A 20,130-nucleotide genomic window follows, 5' to 3' on the forward strand; every position below is an offset into this window, starting at 1 on the left:
GTCCCATGGACAAAGCTTCATTCTCCATCATGCACAGTAAACCAGTACTCTGGACCAATGAAAACTATAGAACCCATAAAAAAAATTTGAATCCCCCCCACTTCTTTTGGTTAATAATATGGAACTGGAATAGTTTTATGCATCCCAATGTGGTTGTGTGTGTGTGTGTGTGTGTGTGTGTGTATGTGTGTATATGCCATATAAATAATTACAATATAAATGTACAATATATTTATACATGAATGTTTCAAGGATAAAATATTGATGCAAAGAGGCAAAGAGAGCCGTGCTAACATGAATCTTCCCTACTAAACTCAAAGATATTAACAGCAAGGTTCCAGTGTGATATTTTTTTCATTGGGAAATGAGTTACACTAGTAAAGTACATTTTCCAAAGGTTCTACATGCAATCAATCTCATGAGGGCCTATGGGAGGCTTAATCTAGACATACACAGAAATCATACGGAATAGTAGAAAGTGCTCAGTTTGGAGGCAGAAGACATACATTCATTTCCCAGTTCTGTTACTTAATTGCCATTATGTGACCTTGGGGAACCCACTTCCTTTCTTTAGGCCTCAGTTTCCCAATCTGCAGAGTGAAGGATTTGGGATCAGATATTTGATAGTCTGAAGCTAGAAGGGGATAACAAGGCTATATTTTCCACTCTTGTATATGTGAACTATCCAAAGTCAACTGAATTATGAAGGCTACTAATCTTTTCTTTTCCAACGTGGATTGTGAATAAGGAGTGGGAATGGGAAAGATAAAGTAATTGCAATGCATTGTTGAAAGAACTATAATATTTGCTCCAATAAAAATAATGCTGGTGATAATGAGAACAATAATCAAGTGCCTTTCTGAGCAGTACTGGGCAGACATCTGTCACTGTCCTCCACAGCTTTTCTGTGAGGTGGATGGGAGTTAGATTTAATTTCCATAACATTATTGGACTATTTTAAAGCAGACTTTTAGCACTTTATATGAGATAGATCAAAAAACTGTAGAGCATCATGGTAATTAACGTGGCTTCAGAGTCAGGAGGGTCTAGGTTCAAGGTCACCATAGACAAGTCAGTTCACCTCCAAAGAAGGGAAACAAGCATTTTGTAAAGAACTTATTATGTTCCAAATATTTTCTAAGCATTTTTCAGATTTTATCACATTTCACTCAGTGTCTCAGGAAGCTTTCTCAGACAGATCAATTGGAAAAAAGTTATAGATCTTCATTGGGGGGAAGGGAATTTTCTTTGGGCTGCAAAAAAATCCTCAAAAACAAAAAACGTAAGTGTTTTCCCTGTTTTGAAGTATATTTTGTGAAAGAAATTAAGCCAATTCCATGACTTAGAAAGATAGAATGGGGTAGGAATTTTCTACCTAAATTTTCTACAGTAAATAAAATTTCTTCTTCCCAAATGTCCTCAAATTTTATAAATTTATAAATTTATAAATTCCTCCTACTCTTTCTCCCTAGAAAAGCAGACCAAAAAAGGGTTCTTTAGCACACTGTCACTGTTCCTCTTGGCCCTTCACTCTCCCACGAATGATAAACACAGTTCTGTGCTAATGTTTATATTTACTATTTAGCAGGTTACACATTAATTGGGAGACGTCCTAGGGACCCATCCACCTCCTGTTGCTCTGTTTTCTTTTGCAACCCTATTATTATTTCCCAGCAGGTGCTTGTAGCCTTTTCAAATCTTAACACATGAATGGTGCAAAGAAAGAACAGTTAAAAGAACCTAAGATTTGGAATCAAATCTTGATCCTTCCATTTGTCACCTGAGCAACAACAACATGATTATGGTTTTTGGAACTCAGTTTCCTCACTAGTAAAATGAAGGATTTAGACTATGATTTCTGGGACCTTTTCCAATTCTAAATCTATGGTCCTATTGTGTTTTCAAAGACAAGTGTGGTCTTAGAGTCTACAAATGGGAGGGGTTTTAAAACACAGAATCCAAATGTCTAATTCATAGAAATAGAGGCCAAGAGGTTAGCGACTAGACCAACATTCCATAGCTTATATATGATAGCTAAATTAAATCTAGCTTTTCTAATTTCCAACACATGAGTTTTTTCAATCACTCAAAGATTAATTAATAAGCATTTATTAAGCCAAAACAATGAGCTACATTCTTGGGAATACAAAGAAATACAAAAAAGGGTTTTGCTTCCCAGAAGTTTACATTCTAATGTTTCCTCAACCTCCAAATATACCATTCAGAGAAATGATATCACAAACTACTTCTGGAATAACCAGTCCATGATGGATTAAGGTGTTCTGTAGTATATAAGGAGAGACAATTAGCAATTTTGAAAAATGATCCTGCTTTGCCCTTTCACAAAATTACTACCTTCCCATTGGTCTTTGCAAAGGCTTCCCTTGGCAACTCCTGAAATAGTCAAGCTTATAATAAATAGACTTCTGAGAGAAATTGTTTTCAGAAAATGCCTTGAATATGTTTTTCGAAGCTCAGAATTGCTCTTTCTTAGGGATAATTAGTGAAGGAGCTGCTCAAAGAATGCTACAATATTAGCACTATCTGGAAATAAACTAACTCAACCCTTTCACTTGTAAGATGCAAAAACCAAGAATAAGAAAAGGAAGCAATGCAAAGGTTAGGACAATTCGCAGTGATATACCAGTTGCACATGGAATGATTTAGGGTTTGCAAAGAATTTTTTATACAGCAAGTTATTTGATATTTACAGCAAGCCCATGAGATTGAAACTACAGTCCATCATTATCTTCATCATCTTAATAAATGAGAGGATTGAGAGACAATGTGGAGTAACATATAGGGAGTCATCCTCAAACCTAGGAAGATCTGGATTCAAGTTTTACCTTCAGGACATCCTGGCTCTGTAATTCTAGACACTAAACTGCACAGAATCTTAGGGAATCTTTGAACCCTTTACAATCTCAAAAAATCTCTCATGATGCCTCTCCAAAGGGCTTTTGTTTAGGTGAGTTATAGCTATCAATATACTGCATTAGAAAGTAGAATATCAGTACTATTTTGAAAATAATTTTAACCATATAGATATTTTGAAAGGGTTTTATAATCTCCAAGGAGTCTCTGGACCTCACTTTGAAAAGCACTGCTCTAGGAAGCTCAGTAAGATGGCAAACTGAAGAGAAGGTGCTGATCCAGAATTCATAGTAAGGGTTTCCCCATTCAGGAACTGAACACAGGTCCAGTCTTTTGATTTAGCTTTGGTAAGTAAACAGTCACCGAGACATCAAGTGATTTCCCTGTAGGCTCATGTCTCACACAACTAGAGAATGCAGTTGTGAACCCAAGTCTCTCCAAATTCAAAGTCCTTTCAGTCACTGTCTCTGTTTTAACCCCAGCTCTGCCGCTAACTTTCTCTGTGACTCTGGACATGTGCCCTTTCTGAGCCAGAGTTTCATCAACTATACACCAGGGATCATATCTGCCATGTCTACTTCACAACTTTCCTCTGAGTTTCAAGCAGGCTAATATATATGAAGATTTATGGAAGTAGGAAAATGTTCTATAAATGCAAGCTTTTGTGACAGATGCAGGAACTGTTCGTGTTACTAGAACCCAGATATCTGCTTTCTCTCCTCTCTCATAAACACTATTCTTTTTATTTTAATATATATGTTTCAGAAAGAAAATAAATTACTTTCCTTCTGAATCAAGAGATCACGTGCCAAAACTGACATGAAATCCTGCAAACCCCTTCTGAGAATAATGTTTTTAATAGCTTAAAAATAAATTACATAGGATTACATAAGAAGCAATTATGTTGAAACATAGTTATTAAAAACATTCAGGAAAATTATGATCTTTAAGTTAAGAATTTTTGATCTGTGTTTCTTAATATTATAGAGATAGGAAGCAGAGAGCCTGAAGGCTCTGTAGGTCAGATCTCCCCAAAATGACCCCAAATAAGTTCAAGATGTGAAGCAGATATGGCATCCCTACATAACAGATATGATCAGATGAAGTATTTAAAAGAGGTAGTGATGCCAAAGATGGCACATGAGCCTATTCCATTGCAAAACTGATCCTGCTGTACCATTTCCCCTTCACTGCTTCTGAAGTCTACAGTCCTGTGACTTGAAATGAGAGTCAATGATTGACACAAATCATTTTCTCAGGAATCAGTAAGGAATACATATTTAGTTTCTTCCCCCAATATAGAATCATTGAAAAGTAAGCCCAGTTGAAGATGTGGATTCAATGAACCAACAGGAGGGCAATGCTCTAAGACATTTTCCCTCAAACTTAGAAGTTAGTATGCCCTTATTCTGAGAGTCCCATTATCTCCGAGAGGCAGCAGAAGTTTCGGGAAAAAGTATCAGGAGCCAGATTCCCGGGTTCAAGTACTAATTCCTGCCATTCATTAGCTTAGTGAACTTTAACACATTCCAATTTCCCTGAGTCGCTGCTAATTCATCTGTTCAAATGAAGGCATTAGACCAGAAGGCAGTCAATTTCCAGCTCTAAATCCAGGACCTTGTGATCTATAAAATGAGGGGGTTGGATATGGATTACACTTTTTAGGACAAGAGACCTTTGAGACCATCAAATCAAAAATCTCTCATTTGACAGATGAAGTATTGACTTTCCCAAGGTAACCCAAGTTTCTTAAAGTTCAAAACTTTTATGGTTCAGACCTTACCCACTCCATTTTTCAATTGATTTTGCCTATGTTATTGAATTACTGCTTTGTTAAATCATTATATTTTGTGTCCTTAGTTAAAAGATACCAGTAAAATATAATTTAATTTAATTCAACAAGTGCTAATTAAATATTTAGTCTATACAAGACAGTATGTTCGCAGCTAGGGATACAAAACTTAAATTGTCTTTGTCTCAAAGCAGATGTCCCAAAAGTTTTGAACCTTAAAGTTTAAAAGTGCACTAAAAATTTTATAGACAAGTAAGGAAATACAAAATAATTTGAGAGAGAGAGAGAGAGAGAGAGAGAGAGAGAGAGAGAGAGAGAGAAATATAACTGGGAATAGATGTCAGGAAATGCTTCAAGTTAAACTGAGCCTTTGGAGGAATGGATTACAAGAGATAATTAGACAGCATTCCAAGTATGAGGGAAAAGCAATCCAAAGGTCCAAGGAAAGAAGATGGAATGATAGGTAATAGAAATATTACTTGGTGAGAGGGAAAGAGGAAGGCCATGAAATTTCTCAATATTTAAAAGGCTTAGTCCTTGTAGTCAAAAAGGTTGGGCACCTCTGTTCTAACGATGATTTGACATATTATTTCAGAGATCTCAGTGGTGACTTCTCAGCAGCTCAGACATGCAGAAACCAAGTAAGTTTTCAGACAGAAAGATGTGTGAGCAGACCCAAAGGTCAACATTTGGTTTTTGTTTTATGGATCGAGAGTAATGCTGAACATGGTATTTTTCAATGCCTTTCTTGGACATAAAACCACTCCAAAGAAGGCCTGTGTAAAATATCAGAGTCAATGATCCAGTGAGCCGACAGACAGGCACTCTTGTAAGAACTATCCTGGCATACACCAAAATTTAATCCTATTGTGAGTAATGTAGGAAGCAAAGGAGAGAAATAAAATCTCAGACTTGTACTGCCTCCAGGAAGTTGGATTGAAATTAACTAACAAATTTATATCCCACAGAGAGTCAGTGATTACAGATCTTGAGAGATCTCCCAAAATCCAGTGATCTTCTAGAAACTAGGAGGGCCCTCTCAAGTGGAAATGACTCCATGATCTGAGCCTAAAAGGAGGAGAATCACTGGATTACATTTTTAGATATCTAAATTTCACTTTAGCCACACACACACACACACACACACACACACACACACACACACACACACTCACACTCAGTCACAAAACTCAGTGTTAGAAATGACCTCAAAAGTCATCTTGGCAAGAGTCTACTCTCTAGCATCTCCAACATATGGTCATCTAGACCACCTGAAAATATCTTATAAGGAGGAATCCACCACCTCCTGAGGTAGTCAAATTCACTTTAATGTGTATAATTTTAAGGAAATATTTTTAAAAATTTCCTGACATTGAATCTAAATCTCCCTCCTAAGCCACCAACTCTTTTTTTTTGCAAGGCAAATGGGGTTAAGTGGCTTGCCCAAGGCCACACAGCTAGGTAATTAGACACCAACTCTTGAAGAGGTTCACAGTAATGCAATTTATATCTGAAAGAGACATTACAGTCTTCCTCAATGTACAAATGATAAAATAGAGGCCCAGAGAACTTATTTGTGCAAGGCCAGACAAGGCTTAGACTTCTTTACAACTTGTACCTATCACTTCTCCCCTACAAAACTGCAATTAGCTTCCAGTTGGTGTTCCAGGCTCCAGTTTTTCTCCTTTCCCAACTATCCTCCACAAAGCTGCCAGGGAAATTCCCAAGCCATGGTCCGGTCCTGTTCAAAATATTTCAATTGCTCTTTGTTTCCTTTAAAATTAAATACAAACTTCTGTGGCATTTAAAGTTCATCAGAACCAGGCTATGATTTTCCTATACATATGTCACTCCATTTAATAGGCTATTTGGGGTAGCCAATTTGGAAGTCTTGCTGATCTTCAAGTACAACATTTCATCTCTCATCTGTGCTTTAGCTACCCCTTGTGCCTGGAATATCTTCTTTCCTCTTCCTTCCTCATCTTTGTTTTTCAACTCCCCGTTTTCCTTAAAATGTTATCTCCTACATGAAGCCTACCCTTGTCTTCCTCAATTGCTAGTGTTTCTCCTGCAAAAACTGACCTCAAGCTTATATCTATTAATTTTGTCTCCACTTGTAGGTAGATGTTGTCTCCTGCTAAATAGAACTTGGGTCTCTTGAGGGCAGGAATTGTTTCATTTTTCTGTTTTTTTTAAATCTCTAGAACTTAGCATGCTGCATGATACACAGGAAGGCAATTCAATAAAAAAAAATTCTGAATAGTTAGTTGTTTATCTCTAGTCTCTTCCCTGGGCAGGGCAGAGCATAGAGAAAGAACTTTGCAAATGCTTCTTGACTGAATTTCTTGAATTTCCCACAATAGACTTTTACTTGTTGGAAGAAACCCATTATGTCTACTCCAAGACTCCCCCTTTTCAGGTAAAACTTCATATTTCCCTCATAGATACACATACAAGCTCAAATACACATCTATATACTCATGTGATCAACCCTCCTTGCAATTACTGGTCAAACTCCTTTCAGCTCAGCTCTACTTTGTGTTGTGGTGTGTGGTTTGTGTGTGTGTGTCTGTGATTTGTATATGTGTGTATATGTTTGTGTGTGTGTGTTTGTGTGTGTGTGTGTGTGTGTGTGTGTGTGTGTGTGTGTGTATTAAAGTGGGGCTGGCCAGGTGAGGGAGGAAGGAAAGAGTCTCTCCCAAGTCAGTGAAGACCAGTCAAACAATCCATAAAAAGGAATTTCCTTTCACAGTCTATTCATATTCTCCCATTCCTTAGTTAGGAACTCCTGGAGAGGTTCACATGACAGGAAATAATATTACAAATGATAACATTAAGGGACGTTTAAGATCCTTAAGCCTATTGATAAAATTGAGACCCAAACAGGTAACTTGTCAAAAGTCCAAAGTATAAGGAACAGGATAGGGATTTGACCAGAAGTCTTTGTGTCTCCAAATTCAGCCCCTTGCTTTCCTCTGAACTGTCATATGCCTCATTCATTTCTGGTGGTATTGAGGGAAGGAGGTGTAGCCCTCCCAAATTCATTTTCCTTATTCCTTATTCAGCCAGGAAGGATTAATTGATCAGTTTCCAAACCTTGCATTTCCCCCCTTATCAATTGGGAGGACTTTTTTTCCCAATTTCACTTTAAAAACTTTTTAAAAGGTATATCTAAATCACTTCTTAACAGTAATAAAGCAATAACAAAGAACTCACCTGGTAATTTTCAATAGTAATTAAATTTCTGAGGATGGGGAACCACTACCTGAATTGCTCCTTACTGAAGATTAACAGCTTACTTTCCTCTGGATACCTGTGAGTCAGCACTTCCCGACAGATGGAGGGGATTCGTTCTAAAAATAGGCTTACTTTGCTTCTCCCCTTCCCTCCCACTTCAGCCCCCTGCCTCCCAAAGTCACATTTGGCTTCCTTCTGCACCAGATAAATCTCTATTAAACCATAAAAGACAGAAATCAAAAGGAAAATAAAAAGGGAGATGCAGAGCCTATCCTTTCTATCTTGTCATAGTTCAGCCCAATGCTATAGGGAGCCACTAGCCTCCAAGTTAGACATGGTTTTCACCCGGGAACCACCCGGAAAAATTAACAACCACCGAGGGACCCAGTTTTTGTCAACAACAAACCAAAAGAAACTTTCCAGTCTTGTTTAATTGTGACCAGACACAAAGACTTTCCCTCACACATCATTATGACATTTTACACAGTTGCGTAAAACTGAACTGAACTTCTCCATTTGAGCCTTCACTTTATCTAGATGAAGGTAAAGTTAAGGAAATAATACATAGAGATAATGGTGTCCCAAAGGAGGATGGGGATCATCAGTGAGGAGAGAATCACCCTCAGAAGAAAAAGACAGAATAAAATTACACCATGCCTGCTCCATCTTTTTTAACTTGCAAGGGATTTCCTAATGGTGGGCTGACAAGACAGAAAACCAACTGTCTTCTAGGAGGTTACAGTCTAATGTTCTAAAGATGAGAAATTCTAGGTCTTGACTTCATCTGTGCTTGGTGGTGGTGGTGGTGTTGTATGTGTGAGTGTGTGTCTGTGTGTCTGTGTGTTTGTGTGTGTGTGATAGAGACAGACAGACAGACACAGACACAGAGAGAGACAGAAATAGAAAGAGACAGAGCAACAGAGAGAGAAACAGGAAAAATAGACAGAGAGGGGAGAAGGAGGAAGGAGGGAGGAGAAGGGGAAACAAAGAAAAGGGAAGAGAAGAGGGAGAAAAGCAGAGAAATTAGAGAATAGATCAAAAGACACAGAAGAAAATATCTACAAAGCAGCTCTTTTCAGATCTAGAAATGCCATTTGGAGTTCCTTCCATCTCCCCTTATGTGATCCTATCCCTACCTAAATATTTTCATGTCTCTTTGCTTCTACTAATGCAATATCCTCCCTGAATCTCACAATAAAAGGGAATTTCAGTGATCACGCAAGCCAACTCACACCTGTCCACCATGGACAGTTCCAATTATTAGGGAGTTCTTTCTAACATCAAGCTTAATTTTTCTCCCCCGCCCCCACCCAGTGTTCCTCATTCATCCCTCTGGATCCAAACAGAAGGCTTACTTGCCACCCTACCTTTCTAGCACTGTCTGTTATTACTCCTGCCAGTTGCTCCATACTCCATTCAAACTGGATTATTTTCTATTCCAAGACAGGTCTGGTGATTTCTCACCTCTGTGGTTTGGTTTATACTGTTCCCTATGATAGGGATATCTTCCTTTGCCCAATTTGTCCAATGAATTCCTACTCATATGCTAACATATTAAATTTGAAATGCCTTTGTGTTATAGGAAGAGAAATGGAGTCATGGGAACAGGTTTCAAACCCTAAGTGCTACCACTTAATTCTTATCCATCAGGAATTTAGGAAGCACCCAATAGCTTTAAACAGATGGAGAAGTTCAATTCAGTTTTATGCAACTGTGTAAAATGTCATAATGATGTGTGAGGGAAGTCTTTGTGTCTGGTGTCCACAAGAGATGATTGAATATTGAATCTGACCTACTTCAAGGAGTTGACCTTCTTCTGGTAAATACAATATACTGGCAGATAAGTGACACAATGGATAGAACCTGGAATCAGAAGACTTGAATTCAAATATTCCTTCAGAACTTATTACATATGTGACCCTGGACTAACTAACTTCTCTCAGTCTCAGTTTCCTGAACTGGAAAACTGGAAAAAGGAGTAGAAGGAGGAAGAGAAGAAGAAAGAAGGAGATACTTTAGATAGTCAGGTAGTTTAGAGAGGTAAAGTGGATATATGTCAAAGAGAAGGGTCAAGTCAAAAGTTCTTGTTTCATACCAGTATTTGATAACTGTATAGCTGCAGAGATAATTAACTTCCCCTCTTTAGGAAGTTAATTTTTTCCCCTCCATAAAAATAAGAATTATGGACATGATGACTTCAAAGGTCCCTTTCACCTCTAAAACTGCATTCCTATGAAGATTAAATAACACAGGTCAACTGAGAGACCATCCATATGATGGATGGATTTTCATAAACTCTTACTGGAAGGTGCCTTCTGTCCTTGTCTTGATACAGATGAGCATCTGTTTCAATCAATCAATCATCATTTATTAAGCATCCACTTTTTACCAGCACTGTGCTCAGAAATGGCCAATAATGAAGACAGGGCTACATTAGTCAATATTTTCAAATGAGGTGAAAATCCTCAAAATAACATTTCCCAAGGAGAGGATCCTTGCCCTGCATTCCCCTGCCTAAATTCATATTTAGACCCTTTTCCCCATTTTCTACATTGCATTTCTCTCCTGGTCTTAAGTATGATGTCTCCATTTAGATCTTTTATCTCAAGGGTGTCTCCATTTCCATTCTCTAGAGAACAACACATCATTTGAATATGTGGTGAGATTTTAAGTCTTCTTTGACAAGCTGGAAATATTGGGAGTCTGAAGTGGATGACAGGATTTGAAGAGACACAAGTCATTGCATTCATTTCTCTTCAACTCCTCTTCCTCCTGTACTCTCCTTCACTGGCCCAGAAAAGCCATCTTTTTGAGACATGCAAAACAGGGACCTAATGTTTTTATGACATGTCCTCTCCATTCTTATTCCTTGAAAGAAAGGAGATATGCTCTGGGCCCCATAATGGAACTGTTTACCAAGGCCATCAAATTTCACAATTTTTTTTGAATGGTTGTAATAATAAGTGACATTTATACAGGAGGCTATAAACTTCTTCAGGGCAAGAACTCTTATTGTGAATTTATATCTCCAATATTACCAAAGCACCTGGAGCATAGTGGGCAGCTAGATGATGCAGTGAATTGCATATTGAAATTGAAGTCAGGAAAGCTCCAGTTAAAATACTGCCTCAGATGATAGATAGATAGATAGATGAAGAGAGAGAGAGAGAGAGAGAGAGAGAGAGAGAGATAGCTGTTATCCCCTTAACCTTTTTCAGTCTCATTATTCGCATCTGTAGAATGAAGAGAGCAATAGCATCCAGCTCACAATTTTGCTGTGATAATTAAATGAGATCATATATACAAACTAATTTTGAATCTTCTACATAAATTCTATATATATCATAATATATATTATTAAAATATTTTATTGGTTCTTGTTCTTGTGATATAGCTGACATTGATAGAGTAGAATGTGAGCTGCCAGACTATGAAATTCTTTCATTTTGCCTTTTCAGTTCTAACACCTAGTACTCTGCCTGGTTATGTTTGATGGAAGTTTAACAAATGTTTGGTCCAAAGATGTGCTTAAAGGTTTGTGAAGGATTTAACAGACAACATCTCATTTGAGCCTGGCACAACCTGCTAATCATTCTATAATTATTATTATCAGATGAGGAAAATGGAGCTAAGAGTGGTGACAGCTTATCCAGGATCACAAAGTAATAAGTGCCCAAGGCAGAATTTGAACCCTATCTGGACTCCAAATCCAATATTATATCCACCATTCCTCAATGGTTGGTTGATTTTACTGATTCAAAGGTTTGTTATTCAATTTGTAAATTATCCATATAATTTGTTCCTTCCTCTCTTTCATTTCCTTCTCTAGGTCAATTCCCTGCTCATTATCACTCCAGTAGAGGGTAGGCGGGAATTAAACAAAATAAATTGATTTTCTTGTTTCTTATAAATCTCCCTACAAATTTTGGAATAAGTGAAACCCTCTTCAGATTTGTATTAGTCATTCTATCCTTTGCCCTCTTCCATGATGAGTAATGCAGAATCTGTAGTAGTACCTCTACGATGAAGGTAGAAAAGAAATACAAACCACAACCCTCTCTTAAACGTAGTGGGATGTTCTTAAAGAAATCAAATTAGCTCAGCATTCCTAAGTTCCAGTATGAGTTTTATGATATGAAGCAAAGCCTAGAAATGTCAGGGCTTATTTGAAGGTTTTCTGCAAAGGGAAGTTTGGGAAAGTATCCCAGATCAAATCCTGAGATCATCATACAAACAGTCCTATTAATACTACATGGTCTTTAGCATTACAAAGACTCATGAGGGCTTAGGGCTAAAACAAAATGTGAAATCTTCCTAACCTTAGACTTCCAATTGAGAACTTGTTTTACAAATGAGGATACTGAGGCACAGAAAGGTGAAATAAATCTTATTCTTAGCAAAACCACAAAAGAAATGTCAGGCAAATATTTTTTTTTTCCATTTGATCCCATTTTATAGAAGATGAAGATGAGGTCTAGTGTCTCTCAGGAAGAGTATCTGGCAGAAAGAATTATTAAACTTCTCCATGATTCTCTTGGTATCTTTATTACCTTTCTTAGAGGGAGCAAAGGTGGTGAAGAAATAGGAAAATCACAAAGGGTTTGAGTTACTCCCCCCTCCAAAACTTTTCCCTACTTCCTCATCTTGGATGCTTGACTATTAATTCTCCATAGGTCAAGATCCTTCAAGGACTCATATTGCTTCTAGGACCAAATGAAACTTGGTATTTATAGCACTTTCTAGTTTGGCTTTAGCTACCTGCCAGACTTATCTCACATTATCTCCCTTTAAGCAATGGATGTTTTAGTCAACTGGTCACTGTTCTCCCTCAAATTCAGCATTTTGATTTTTCCTTTTATGTTTTTGCACAGGAAGTCCTCCATGCATGGCATGCACTTTGAGACAACCTCCTTTCCAGGCACAGTTCAAGTGCTACCAGAACCTCAAATCATCTTGTACTCAATTATCTGAGAGGAACCCTGATATAGGAGAGGTAATGTATTGTACTGGTTAGAGAACTGATAGGAAAACCATGAAGACTTGGGTTCAAGACCTATTTTCTGACACAAACTGTATGTCCCTGGAGAAGTCACTTCACTTCTGGAGGCTCCTAGGCAACTAAGAGTTGAGACTGCAGAAAAGGTGCCAAAAATCACTGGGAGAGGAAGCTTCCTCGCCTGCTAGTTTCCTACATCAAGGGAACAACAGATTCAGTACCTCTTCCTCCAACAAAGAGAACAGGATCCATTTTTGTTTTGTTGGCTTTGTATTTCTAGGGCTTGCCATGCAATGCCTTGTATACAGTGATGGCTTAATAATGGGAGAGCAAATGAAGCAGTAAGCAACCTTTGTTGTTTTCTTCAGTTCAAGGACATCTCAAGACTATTCATGAATTTTCTCTTAGACCTGCCTAATTCTTTTTCTTTCTTCTTAGATTCTTTCTTCCTAAGCAATCTTTAAAAGATCCACCTCAGACAAAGTTTTAAAACTCTGTCGCTGCATATCTGTGTACACTAGAGTAAGCCATACTTTGACAGAATCTACACTCAGGCTAACTATAACTTTGAGATTTGTCCATTGATGTGTGACCTTCCTATATAAATGCACATCTCAGGTGACAAATCTTCATTTATGATAGATGATGAATGACTAGGCAAACAAGGAGCTAGTGTTCAGAAAGCCTTTTCCCCTGGCTAGCAAACGCAATGATACTTCATACATGCTAGAACTATCAGTAGTGTCATTTAATGAATTAAAGCTATATGGAGGTTATTGAAAAGAATATGAGAAAATGAGAAGTATTTTAATGAGTCAGTCCAAGAATGGAATTCTAAGAGTATCACCAAAGGATGATTTGAGGGCAACCAAAGCTATCCATTTTCTTACCTTTAAAGGTACGGAACAAACACGCTTAATTAACATAAATCACTCAATGACCACTTAAAGTGGCTTGGAAATACTCTCTTCCAAGATCCAGAAATCAAGGGCACATTCTTCTGGAAACTGAATCATGGGATCTTTGATTGAAAGCTAGAAGAGATATTAGAGGGCATATGGTCCAGGCCCCTCATTTTCATAAATAAAGAACTGAGGTATAATTTTGTTGAATGACTTATCCATGGCCACTGTTTGACTGTATTTCAGTCTTGTTTGACTATTTGTGTGACCCCACTTGGGGTTTTCCTGTGAAAGATACTGGAGTGGTTTTTCATTCACTTCTACAACGTTTGTTACAGATGAGAAACTGAGGCAAACAGGATCCATTGAATTGTCCAGGGTCCCACAGTAAGTATCTGAATCCAGATTTGAACTCAAGATTTGTCTTTCTGATTTCAGGCCTGGCACTCTGTCCACTGTGCCCCTTAGTTATTCACCTGCTATCCAAGATCACACACCTGAAAAAAACAGGGGTCATGCAGCAGCAAGGTCACAGTCAATTTACTGCCTGCTTCCATATCAGGATAATTTCACATGAGTTCCTCCAATCAATCAATCAGTAAACATTTATAAAGTTTCTACTATGCACCAGGCTCGGCTCTCTTTAAATTTACATCTCATTTGGTTCCTTGGCATCCATTTCATCTTTCTCATTTCTTAGAATGATGCTTCTTCAGCCGTACAATCTCCATGAACTCATAAAATTATGATTGCGGCAACTTGGTGCAGTGGATAGAGCCAAAGACTTGGAGTCAGGAAGACCTGAGTCTAGACATTTATAAGCTGTGTGACACTAATCAAGTTACTTAAACTTAGTTTCCTCATTGATAATATAGTGGTAATAATAACATCTATTTCTGAGGATTGTTGTGAGGATCTATTAGCCTTACAACAATATATAAATATTATTTTTTTATTATTACATAAGGTCAAGATGGGAGAAAGGAAAGAGGGTAGTTAAATATGATATGCAGAAATTAGGACTTAATGGCCAACTCTCTTGATCTCCCATCATTGACACTAAGACACTGTCCTCCTTTGTTGTCCTCTAGCTGAACATTCTGGTACCCAACCTTTTTATAAGATCACAGACTTAGAGCTCAAAGGAACCTCAGAGGTTATCAAGTCTAGTCCTTTCATCTTAGATGAGGAAACTGAGGCCCTAAGTGATTAATCCTCTATTGCAAGGTTAAACAAGAATCAAACCCAAGCCCACTGACTATAAATATAAGCATTTTTTCCCATTATGGTGCAGTTATTCCTTAAAAGAAGTTATAGTCTAAAAAGCACTCATTAGTCCTTCCTCAAATTTCATGTCATAGGTCAAGATTTGGAAGGAACATCACAGGTCATCTCTCAGAGGTATAAAATCATGGTGCGCCCTGGAGATTCCACAAAAACTCGTGACTGCTGCACAGGCTTGTTTAAAATTGGGGGATATTTAATAAAATAAGTAAAAATAATCACACAAGTCAGTGTTGTTTCTAGACCACTTTCTATTTGAATTCAAAACTATTGACTTCAACCCTTTCATTTTATGGATAAATAATTGAGATTGAGTGACGTATTAAAGATACCAAAGGTAGATAAGTGTCTGAAGTAACATTCGACTATATCTCTTAATTCCAGGGCTTTTCCTTGTACACCACTGCATTATTTGAAGAGAATATGAGACAGCAGTATTTGTAAGGGACATATTCAGGAGTCTGTGATCCCAACTGAAAACCTTGGACAAATAATTAAAATCAGCTGATTCGCAAGCAGAGCTGGCATGTGTGTAGTCAACTCAACCAGAAAGAGATTGAATATACCAGGGCGGGTGAGCCCAAAGGACTACATATCAAGCTCTGTCAGCAACAGACATGATACACAGTCAAGAAATGCCCCCCAGCTGGTGACAACATTCGCCAAATGCTATTCCCTGAAGGGAGGACCAAGATTTGCTTGAGGTTTTCCCCTCCTTCTTCCCCGAGCTAGAGTGCTCTAAGCATCTCAGGAAAGAATAAGGGGCAGGAGAAAATATGGGGTTTTTGAAAAGAACAACTGGAAGGTACATCCCCATATTGCTTGGGGAACAGCTGTCTTTGACCATGACAGAGGCCAGAAGTGGAGGAAGCTGAAGTCAAATGCAATGAAATCTTGATATAGAAACTCAAAATGGAGGAGGAAATGCTGCTACATGTCAAGGTTAGGTTAGAGTCAAAGACCTAGGCTTGGAAGAGACCTCAGAGGTCATGGCATCCAAAGCCATTTTATAGGTGATATAACTGAGGCTTACATATCCACCATAAGGGAATGGTGAAAGGTCAAAGCCCTCTGCCAAAGGATGGAGTTGAGCCAGGTCTATCAGGGTAGGAAGTTTGAAAGAGAAGGGAGTGAAAAGATAAAAGCATGCACTAGTCAAGCCAGAACATTAGGTCAGTGGCAGAACATAAGGAGGAAAAGAGATGAGTCAGCAGAAGTTCTGTCCCCTTTATGTTTTGTATTAAAAACTCTCTGTTCGGAAGACATTTAAAGAAACTGCTTATTGAGAAGAATGCTGCTCAATCTTTGTATCTTAATGGCTAAACGTAAAGCAATGAAGACTATAATCAAGGTTAAATTAACATTTTCCAAATATTAAATAATCATCTAGTCAGCCACCAAGGCCGAAAATGGGAACATCTTCTACTTGAATCAGTATGAATGTTTCTTTGAATAGTTTTTTTTTTTTTTAAATAGGTATAGGAGCTCTTGATGAGGAAATGTCCTTTTCGAAAGCAGAATGGCTTTGGAATTTCTTAGTTAACCACCAATTCTGAGAAATGAGAAGGAAATGGAAGTTTCGGGTAAGGTACTTGAACCCCATTTGTTATGATTCAAGGCAAGCAGTTCCCATTGAGATTGGCAGTTCTTTTGGAATTTAATCAAAGAAGATTGTTTGGAAAACTGAGGGTTTAAGAGATTTACCTAAGATCACATTTGCGATAACAGTGCATATCAGAAGGGTGTGATATATAGCCTTTTTGATTTTCTAAGATGCTATGGTATATCCAAGGTACATAAAAATAGGCCTTAATAGTCCTGTAAGATGCATAAAATTTATATATTATTTATTATATATCAACAATTAAATTTTCACATACCTCACTTCAAATTATAATATATGGAACAAATCTTATTTAGGGGAAATGAAGAAAAATAAGATAACAAAAGGCTAAAATTTAAAGATAAAGCTTAATTGTAAAACATTTTTAAAGAGTTTTAAAAGAGCATGAGGTTAATTTATATATTTAATATTTTTAAACTCATTTGAATATTTTTATTTGTAAATATAAAATTTATTTACATTAATATTAAATGGGGGATGTGGCAAGGCTTACAGAAAACCAAAGGGTACTGGAAATAGGAAAGGTGAAGAACCTTCTAAAACCCCTGAAGTTCCATAACCTATGATTCAACAGCATAATTTCTGATGTTCAATGTGTTCTGTTCACTGAGAAAATCCTCCTTGGTATTTCTCAAAAAAAAAAATCAATGACAACATTCCATCTTCTATTTTAGTGTTGGTCCTCCATGCCCCCATGCTCTTTATCCTCATCAATCTACTTCCTAGTTTCCTGGCTCCCTTAAGTAAAACTTTTGGCAAAACAGTCATGATCTCCCTTAATTTTAGTGCTTTCTCTCTGAAATTACCCCCAATTTATTATTTATATGTAGTATTTGCCTAAACCCCTCCCTCCTTGTGTGTTCCTTGAGGCAAGGACTATTTTTTGCCTTTCTGTGTTTCTCCAATGCTTAGAACACTATCTGGCATGCAGTAAGCACTCAATAATTGTTTGCTGTGTTGGATGACTTATATCCTGCAAATGCTAAAAGGTTTTCTTTCTCTCATCTGGGCCAACACAATCGTGTGGGATTACATAGTATGGGAAGCAGGAGACAATCGCACTTTCTGATTGTCTCACTGCATTCTGGGAACTGTGTTACACCATGAATGATATGCAAGTGTAATTTTCCTCTACAAAGACATGAAAAGACCCATAAGGGAAACTGAGGGTTCAATGGCCACCAACTGTTCTATCTGCATTAAATGGGGAGAGAAATTATAAATTTGAACATTGGACTGTGACATGTAGATTGTGATCTGGTTTCTGAATTAAAGAATCTTGAAAAAGTCAGTTTCTAAGCCAAACCAGATGTATATAGCAGAAACAGCCAAAGAACTGAAATCAGTGAAACTGAACAAATTTTCCCTGGCTGAACTTCATTCATGTCCGTTTTGCATTTTGAAATAAAGTCTGACTACATCTGTAACTTGTTGTTTGTCCTTTAATTGCTTTTTTTATTTTGCAAGGCCATGGGGTTAAGTGGCTTGCCCAAGGTCACACAGCTAGGTAATTAGTGTCTGAAGGCAGATTTGAACTCAGGTCCTCCTGACCTCAGGGCCGGTGCTCTATCCACTGTGCCACCTAGCTGCCCCTTGTCCTCTATTTTCAAAGAAGATCATGACCTCAGGAAGATGATACCATGACAAGCACATGAATTGGATTTGAGTGAGGGGGGCTGTGCTAAGTCACCTGGATCCAGTGGCCCTATATGATTCAGAACGACTGGAGGTGGCCCTGGACGTGAGGCAGTCAGGGTTAAGTGATTTGTCCAAGGTCCCATAGCTAGTAGGTGGCAAGTATCTGAGGCTGAATTCAAACTCCTGAGCTCCTGAACCCGGTGTGCCACTTAGCTACCCTGCCTATATTTGTAAGTACACATGTTGGAAATAGCAGAATGCATATAAGAAAAATAGAGGGAGGCAGAGATCTTCAACTTCTTTCTGAACTCTTGTCCAGGTCCCACTGACCACGTCTGTGGATCCAGGCCAGGTTTTCATTCGAAATGCCTGAGGAAGGCATTCAAGACTATGACATTAAAATAATGTTTGAATTAATCACTAAGTATTAATTATATGCTCCCTAGGCAGAATGGTTAGAATTTTGAGCCTGAAGTCTGGTAGACTCCTCTTTCTGAGTTCCAACGTGTCTACGACACTAACTAGCTGTGTGATCCTGGGCAAGTCACTTAATCCTGTTTGCCCCAGTTTCCTTATCTGTCAAATGAGTTGGAGAAGGAAAAGGCAAAGCATGCCGGCATCTGTCAAGCACACCCCAAATGCGGTCATGAGGAGCTGGGCACATGAAAATGACTGAACGCCAGCACTTGGTCTGAAGAACTGTGGTTACAGAAACAAAAATGAGACAGCCCTTGCCCAGCAAGTACAATAGGCAGCAAAGTGACCCAGTGGAAAGTGTGCTGGGTTTGAAGTTACGTAGACCTGAGGTCATATCCTACCTCAGAAACTTTCTCATATGGGCAAATCAGTTCAACTCCTGTTGCCTCATCCCCTCAATTGTAAGATAAGGGGCCTTGGCTCTCCAAGTTCCTTTCCAATTCTAAATCTCTGATCCTATAAGTCTCCTTCCATGTCAGAAATGGTGTGAGAAAAGAGTTTTGTGTACTTTATACTGTGGCACTTTTGAGTTGCTTCATGAAGTCAAGTAAAATTTTTCCAGACCCTTAGAGAATTTTTTTTTTGCAAAGAGACTCTAGTCCTTTTCCTGCTCATATTAGAGATGATGAACCCGAGGCAGATAGGGGTAAGGGATTTAACTAGTAAGTATTCTGAGACTGGATCTAAATTCAGAAAGAAGAGCCTTACTCTTTGTTGGAACTCTACCCAGTGAGCCACCTAGCTGTCCCTGTAAATCCCTACACATTTACACACACACACACACACACACACACACACACACACACACACACACACACAAAGATGTATGCATCAACAGAAAAAATTTTGGATCCAAGGTCACATCTTGAAGAGATCCCCTTCCAGTGCTTTCCCTATATTGCTTTTTTCCCAAACAACATTGTTTATATCTTGTTGGTATATAGCTATTTGCATGTTGTCTCCTCTTTAGACTCTAAGCTCCTTGAGATCGTGAATTATGCTTTTGATTTCTTTGTTGTTGTTGAATGACTTCAGAGGATACAGTTGAAGAAGTCACAACCCAAGGTCATACAGGTAGAGATGGAATTTGAACCCAAGTCCTCTGACTCCTGAGGCAAGGCTATTTTCATGTTGCAACAATACTATGCACCATCTGCTCATCAAACAGTCATCAGCCTTCATTCTACCCTATCATCTGGAAATTCTGCTGAATATTAAAAAATGACAAAGAGATATTTGTTTTTAATAGAATGTCAGAAAGGACAATAAATACTTCTTCATAAAATGATTTCAAAAGCCATCAGGA

The 20,130-nt window shown here is 38.0% G+C and overlaps 1 protein-coding gene and 1 long non-coding RNA gene across 3 annotated transcripts in view; one reads left to right on the top strand and one right to left on the bottom strand.

The window, feature by feature from the left end:
- LRRC3B (leucine rich repeat containing 3B) overlaps positions 1-20,130 on the bottom strand; it is a 102,767-nt gene that overhangs the window by 11,913 nt on the left and 70,724 nt on the right. The gene's annotated exons all lie outside the window — the stretch shown is intronic.
- Positions 9,289-15,268, top strand: LOC141494466 (uncharacterized). Its single transcript, XR_012470456.1, has 4 exons — positions 9,289-9,350; positions 12,775-12,896; positions 14,140-14,188; positions 15,163-15,268. It is a non-coding gene; the product is annotated as an uncharacterized LOC141494466 (long non-coding RNA).

This window comes from Macrotis lagotis, chromosome 7 (assembly GCF_037893015.1).
Source record: "Macrotis lagotis isolate mMagLag1 chromosome 7, bilby.v1.9.chrom.fasta, whole genome shotgun sequence".
In the NCBI taxonomy this organism is placed as follows: Eukaryota; Metazoa; Chordata; class Mammalia; order Peramelemorphia; family Peramelidae; genus Macrotis; species Macrotis lagotis.